Source organism: Protomyctophum parallelum (genome assembly GCF_964188405.1).
Source record: "Protomyctophum parallelum genome assembly, chromosome: 1".
NCBI lineage: Eukaryota > Metazoa > Chordata > Actinopteri > Myctophiformes > Myctophidae > Protomyctophum > Protomyctophum parallelum.
This window is the reverse complement of record NC_139697.1, coordinates 45,613,644-45,620,502: the sequence shown is the minus strand read 5'-3', so window position 1 is coordinate 45,620,502 and position 6,859 is coordinate 45,613,644. Positions and strand designations below refer to the sequence as shown.

The window sequence follows — 6,859 nt, the reverse complement described above, 5'->3', positions numbered from 1 at the left end:
CATAGTTTTAGTCGATGAAATCAACACTGGTGTCATGTTACTGGTACTTAAGACACGCAAAATACAGCCCTTGAGTCATTTTTTGCACACTGGTGTCGTGCGCTGCAAATATGCGATCTACAAGCGCACAACATTGCATCATGACACGTTGTTAGCTCGTATATCAGCTTTTTTGGCGTGCGTACAACACTGCGCTATGAAGTATATCAAGTCCTTAAGTTGGATTAATAAGTATATCCATCAGTCCCCTTGCCACAAATGGCTTTAATTACATTACTTATTTGTATCTTTGCTCTACATTATAGGTACATCCCAATGTGAGTATCAATGTTTTAATTCACTTCTGTTCATGATGAGCCTATGAGCTGTGAAATCCGTGTATGTGTATGTGTAGCCTGCTTATATTTCATACTGGTGGTATTATTCGTATTATTATCTCCTGTCCTAATTAATGAAGGCATACAGAATAGATTACAGTTACACCAACCAATGAGTCTGACTTAGCCTGGCATGGCCAGTCACAGCAAAAAAGTCTCACTTTGAATCTGATTGGTCACCCACAACTCTGGGGTGAGCGAAATGTTATTCAAACTGAAGTGCCAATTTCACCAGGCTTTTTTTTTTCTGTGGCAGATTCATCTGTTTTCCAGGTCTGACTCTGATGTTGAAATAGTGGTGCCGGTTACCATTCATCGACATAATAATTCTCACTGCTATGCTATGTGTGCACTATTTTTTGGGGCAGGTTCATACACACTTCAAGCTGAGAGGTTTGGCTTTCGGATCAACATCAATAACTACATCAATGGTGACTGCACTGTAACTCTGACTGAAGCTAACATCAGTCGTAAGACTCGTAACTACTCCGTAACACGTAACACTAGAGCTGATTCTACCAATAGTACTAGTAACCTCACCACACCTCAGCCTGAATCCGACGACCGCCCATTCAATTCCAATGCAAGTTTTACAGGCCTGAAGCCTTGTACCATGTATGATTCTGTTGTGACTATTGTTCATGACAACGGTACAGACAGTTGTGATCACCGTGGACAGGATTCTGGATTCTGGACAGGTGTTATGGGTATGTTGAAAACGCGCGCGCACACACACACACACACACACACACACACACACACACACACACACACACATGCATTATACACAAAATGCAGTATATTATTGTATATTGTGAGGATTGATGCCAACAGCGAGAACCAGAACCAGGGTTTGAGCCCAAAATTGGCACCCGTTTATTTAAACAGCAGTTAAACAGGCAAAACAATATGTATAATCAGTCAGCTGGCCAGGGGCAAACAGTAACTAAATAAGGTTCAATAATTATGAATTAACTCGACAGTTCTTCATCCCTGGGTTTCCACACATCAGGGGGGCGGGTAGGGTCCTTCCCCGGGTCCGCACATAGAAATAGAGTCTTACTGTAGCATCCGTTTCCCTAGTGAGGGGGGTTTACTGTACAGTGTTCCAATTTACAAGCTTCACTTGAACGCCTCCTATCCAGCCGAGCCCAACGGCATCAGTGCATCAGAGCATCAGCCGCTAGAACCGCATGCCACCATCACCGGAGAGAGCTGTCGGCGAGAGCAACGAGACGGAGTCCTTTTATTTGTTTGCGAGGCTGCGCAGGTGTTGCTCATCTGAATGTTTCCGTCAGGTAATTTGGGACGTACCTGCCTCCGATTACGTGGCCCAGCCCTCGGTGCTTCGCTCCGCCTCGCTCGCTCTCTCTCTCTCCGGGGCGGCGCCGCTGTGGCGCACGGTCCCGCCGCGAGACGCCACATATCCCCCCCCTATGTCTACCGGTGGGCCGGGAGACATCAGACATCTCATCTTCATACATCCTCGACAGGGCGTCTGCGTGGGCCATCAGTTTCCCAGGTCTGTGTTCGACCTTGAAGTTGTAGTCCTGGAGCTCCAGGAACCACCTGGTGACGCGGCTATTCTTATCTTTGTTGGTGGCCATCCATTTCAATGGAGCATGGTCTGTTATCAATGTGAACCTCCTCCCCCACAGGTAATAGCGAAGGTAGTGTACGGCCCACTTTATGGCCAGACACTCCTTTTCCACTGTGGCATAATTTCGTTCATGTTTCAGGAGTTTGCGGCTGATGTAGGTGATGGGGTGCTCCTCTCCCTCTATCACCTGCGCGAGCACAGCGCCAACTCCGGTGCCTGAAGCATCCCGTGCTCTTTTCCGTCTATCATCGCCACCTGCTGTCGGGCCATCTCCAGGTTTGGATCTTTCCACTGTGCAGCTGCATATTCTCCCGCCTTCTCCGGGTGTCCTCCCTCAGGCTGTGGAAATTCGGCGAAGGTGCCGGCCGTGGACTCCTCCGAGCCTCCCGGTTCTTCCTCGTCGCCGGGCCACCCGCTACATTCCTCCTCGTCTCTCACTTCTCTCTGAGGGGGGTCAGAGCCCGAGCTGTCACTTCCTGGGTCTGCTGAGCTGGCCCGGAAGGCGGGGAGCGCTGGGTACGGTCGTCGGGGCCGCCCGGCGGAGCGGTGTCGGCGGCGTGCTTCTCGGGCGCTGTAGGTCGTATGGGGGTTCCAATAGCGGTCAAAGAGGACACAATCCGCACCGATGAGGAGGGGGACAGGCAGGTTGGGGACGACACCGGCGGTCACCATCGCGTCACCACGGGGCGTCTGGACCAAGATGGTTGTGGTGGGGTAGTGTCTCACGTCGCCGTGCACACACGTCACGGGCACCGTCTCTGTGTGTATTTCTCCAGCCAGGGGTGTTCGAATCAGCGTCACGGCACTGCCTGAATCAATGAGGGCGCTGGTGTCCTTCCCCTCCACCTTGACCGGCACATTGGACTTGTGCAAGCCGTCGGCTGGACTATACAGACAGGGGCGACTGGTGTCCGAGGCCGCACTGGCCATCGTTACGTCCCGGTCCTTCTCCGGGCAGGTCCACGAAATGTGGTCGGTTTTCCCACATATATAGCAGTGACGGGGCGGAGGGCCCTTGTGTTTCTCATGCGCCGGCTCTCTGCGGCTGTTGGGGGATGAGGGTCCCTCCGGTGTCCGCTTGCGGTCACGTCCAGGGCGTTCATCGCCCCGGGTCTTCCCAGGTTCCTGTCGGGAGCCTTTCATCATATCGTTGCAGGCTTCCAGGTTCTCCAGGAGAACCAGGAGATCTTCCACAGAATTTGGGCTCACTTGCCCGGCATGCTTTCTAGCTTCTGGCTGAAGGGCTCTGATGCATTTGTCGATGACGATACGGTCCACGCACACTGGTTCCCCTGGCGTCATGAGCCAGTTGCGTGTTAGGCGTGTCAAAGCGGCGACTTGGGGGCGGGGTGGCTGTCCGTGGTGAAACGTCCAGTTGTGGAACCGCTGGGCTCGGGCTGGAAGGTTGTACCCATGGCGGGTGAGTATGGCGGCTTTCAGTTTGGCAAAATCTCTTGCATCAGCACTGGAGAGGTCTTGGCACGCTTTCTGTGCCTCCCCGGTTAGGAACGGTGCCAGGATGGAGGCCCACTCTCCCAGGGCCCACCTCTCTCGGGTGGCCGTTCTTTCAAACAGTTCGATATAGGCTTCGATATCATCTTCGGGGCCTAGTTTAGTTAATATGTTTGCTGGGGACCTGCCACTTTCGGTATCTGCACTGATTTTCCTCACAAGTTCTCGTACTGCATTTTGTAACTCTGCTTGGCTTTGGAGCAGCAGGTTTAAAGCCTGTGCATGTTCCATAATTATAATCAGGCTTGAGTCTCGGTGTTGGATCAATCAAACTACCCACATTCTCCACCATATGTGAGGATTGATGCCAACAGCGAGAACCAGAACCAGGGTTTGAGCCCAAAATTGGCACCCGTTTATTTAAACAGCAGTTAAACAGGCAAAACAATATGTATAATCAGTCAGCTGGCCAGGGGCAAACAGTAACTAAATAAGGTTCAATAATTATGAATTAACTCGACAGTTCTTCATCCCTGGGTTTCCACACATCAGGGGGGCGGGTAGGGTCCTTCCCCGGGTCCGCACATAGAAATAGAGTCTTACTGTAGCATCCGTTTCCCTAGTGAGGGGGGTTTACTGTACAGTGTTCCAATTTACAAGCTTCACTTGAACGCCTCCTATCCAGCCGAGCCCAACGGCATCAGTGCATCAGAGCATCAGCCGCTAGAACCGCACGCCACCATCACCGGAGAGAGCTGTCGGCGAGAGCAACGAGACGGAGTCCTTTTATTTGTTTGCGAGGCTGCGCAGGTGTTGCTCATCTGAATGTTTCCGTCAGGTAATTTGGGACGTACCTGCCTCCGATTACGTGGCCCAGCCCTCGGTGCTTCGCTCCGCCTCGCTCGCTCTCTCTCTCTCCGGGGCGCCGCCGCTGTGGCGCACGGTCCCGCCGCGAGACGCCACAATATCCATATTGTAACTTTTAGTTTTTTAATAAATTGTGCCCTATTTCAGCATACTGTAGTGTCACACACACATACAATGCAAGTATAGCCGATCTACAAGCTCACTTACATGTTTTTTTGTTGTCAAAAATATTTCTCAGAGAAAGGCGACATTGAACAAGTCAAATGCAGTTCTTCTGAAAGTGTTTGCTATTGGAGTGATTGGGATTTGAGTGAGCACGGCCCAAATGATACCCAGCCATGCAAAGGAAGCCTGGGGTATCAGTCAGTGTTCTGTAAAAAGCTCAAGTACCAACAGCTTTGTTCAGATTTGACTACACACTTTCCTTCAGGAAACTGTACAAACTCTACCTTCAGCCTAAAGCAAAATACAGGTACAGTATGTATGGTTATGTCAGTATCATATAATTGTGGGTGAGTGGGTGAGTGGGTGGGTGTGCGGTGGTTGGGTGGTTCAATATACAGTATATCATCACATAATGATATACGATAATGTGTTCTAATATTTTCAACAGATGATTTCTTAGACTCTTCCAAAGGAGAAATCATTCTGACACCTCCTGATGGACTTCCTGCCAAAATGCCAGAATGGCAGGACAAACCATCACATTGTACTGATAATCACACCATTGGTTTAAATTGTCAGGGTAAGTAAAACAAACAAACAAACAGAAGTCTTCTTAAAAATGTTGTCATGTAAAACATGACTGAAGGGACACTTCTTTGAAGTTACTGAATTAATACAGTATTGTCCTTGCTCATAATTATTCATTTCTAACTGTGACATGTGTTTTTCTCCCTCAGAATCAGATCAAAAAACAAAACAGGAAAACAAGACATTGTCCGAGCTGGAGGCCTACACAGATTACAATTGTGTTGCTATAATCAAGTACGGCAACATTACCATCGTTAAGCCAGATCAAATAGTCAAAAAAATTGATTGCGGTGAGTTGGTAATGATTTTTCCTTGTATAATGAGAGATTGTATCCGACTGGGGGCAGCGGTGGCTCAGGGTAGAGTGGCTGGATGGTAACGGCAAGGTTGCCAGCTCGAACCCAGGCTCCCCCAGAGTTAGTGTCGAAGTGTCCTTGAGCAAGACACTTAACCCCTACCACTTAACCCCTAACCCCTGATGTGCTGGTTGGTGCCTTGCATGGTTTCTGCCGCTATCAGTGTATGAATGCGTGTGTGAATGGGTGAATTGATGCACAATCTATGTAAAGTGCCTTAGATAAAGGCACTATAAATGCACCATTTATATCCTCTCTTATCGTGGCCAGTGGTGGGAAAAGTACTCAAAAAAGGTTTTCACAAGGCAAATGACCGAAATGTATAGGGCTGAAATGGTTAATGTATGTTTTGTAATAATTATCAAAATCTACAAAGTAAGTAGTAAGGTTTTCAAATAAATGTAGTGGAGTAAATGTAAAGTATTTGGATCTGAGATGTAGTGGAGTAGAAGTAAATGTATTAGAAATAGGAAGTACAAATATCTCAAAATTGTACTTAAGTACTGTACTTAAGTAAATGTACTTGGTTACTTGCCGCCACTGATCATGACGTCCCATGAATTAATAATCTCAGCTCATCTTGACATAATGTGTGATATTGTGTCCAACAGAGGTTCAAGTGGTGGTACATCCAACAAGCGCCTCAAATCACTCAATTAAGATCAACTTCAACTTCAAAGCAAACAAATGTGGAAACTTCAGTCAGTCTCTCACATACACCTGCCGTTGTAAAAGCAAAATTGGAAACTTCATTGAAGAAGGAGAGGCAACATCTGAGAAATGTGAATGTTTCGGTTTGAAGCCATGCACTCAATATAATTGGGAAGTAAATGGCACATACAAGAATAAAAAGGACTTTAGTATTATGTCAAGGACCCCCATTGAAACACTTTCAGGAAGTAAGTGACCAATTATTATTAATTATAATAATTATAATAATTTATATATATATATATATATATATATATATATATATATATATATATATATATAAATACAGTGGCTATGAGAAACAAAACAGGATTTAAATGTTTATCAACCTGTGTACAGTATATTATTATTATTATTAGTGTGGTTGCCCTGAGGGCAACCATACTATTGCTTTTGTGACCTTTTATTGTGGGCTCGCCTCAGCGAGCACACAATTGTTACTGCCAGTTTATATTTATTGTGGGCTCGCCTCAGCGAGCACACAATTGTTACTGCCAGTTTATATTTATTTATACTTCTTTATTCCAATTTCCGCCACTTTTTTTGTCACCTTCTAACTTCCACATACTTTATGCTAGAAATGTAGTTCAAACTTCAAACTTTTCAGCTCTTTGCAGTTATTTATGCTTGTATTTTTATTTTTACAAAGTTTTATACTTTTTATACTTTTTAACTTTTTAACTTTTTTTTTACATTCTTTATAGTGAGAGTCGATGGAAGAAAGGTCCCATTTTTCACAGTTA

General features: G+C 46.6%; 1 long non-coding RNA gene across 1 annotated transcript; it reads left to right on the top strand.

Moving 5' to 3' along the window:
- Nucleotides 1-912: 912 nt before the first annotated feature.
- Nucleotides 913-5,339, top strand: LOC310875710. Its single transcript, XR_014570673.1, has 4 exons — nucleotides 913-1,075; nucleotides 4,535-4,768; nucleotides 4,910-5,041; nucleotides 5,199-5,339. It is a non-coding gene; the product is annotated as an uncharacterized lncRNA (long non-coding RNA).
- The last annotated feature ends 1,520 nt before the right edge of the window (nucleotides 5,340-6,859 follow it).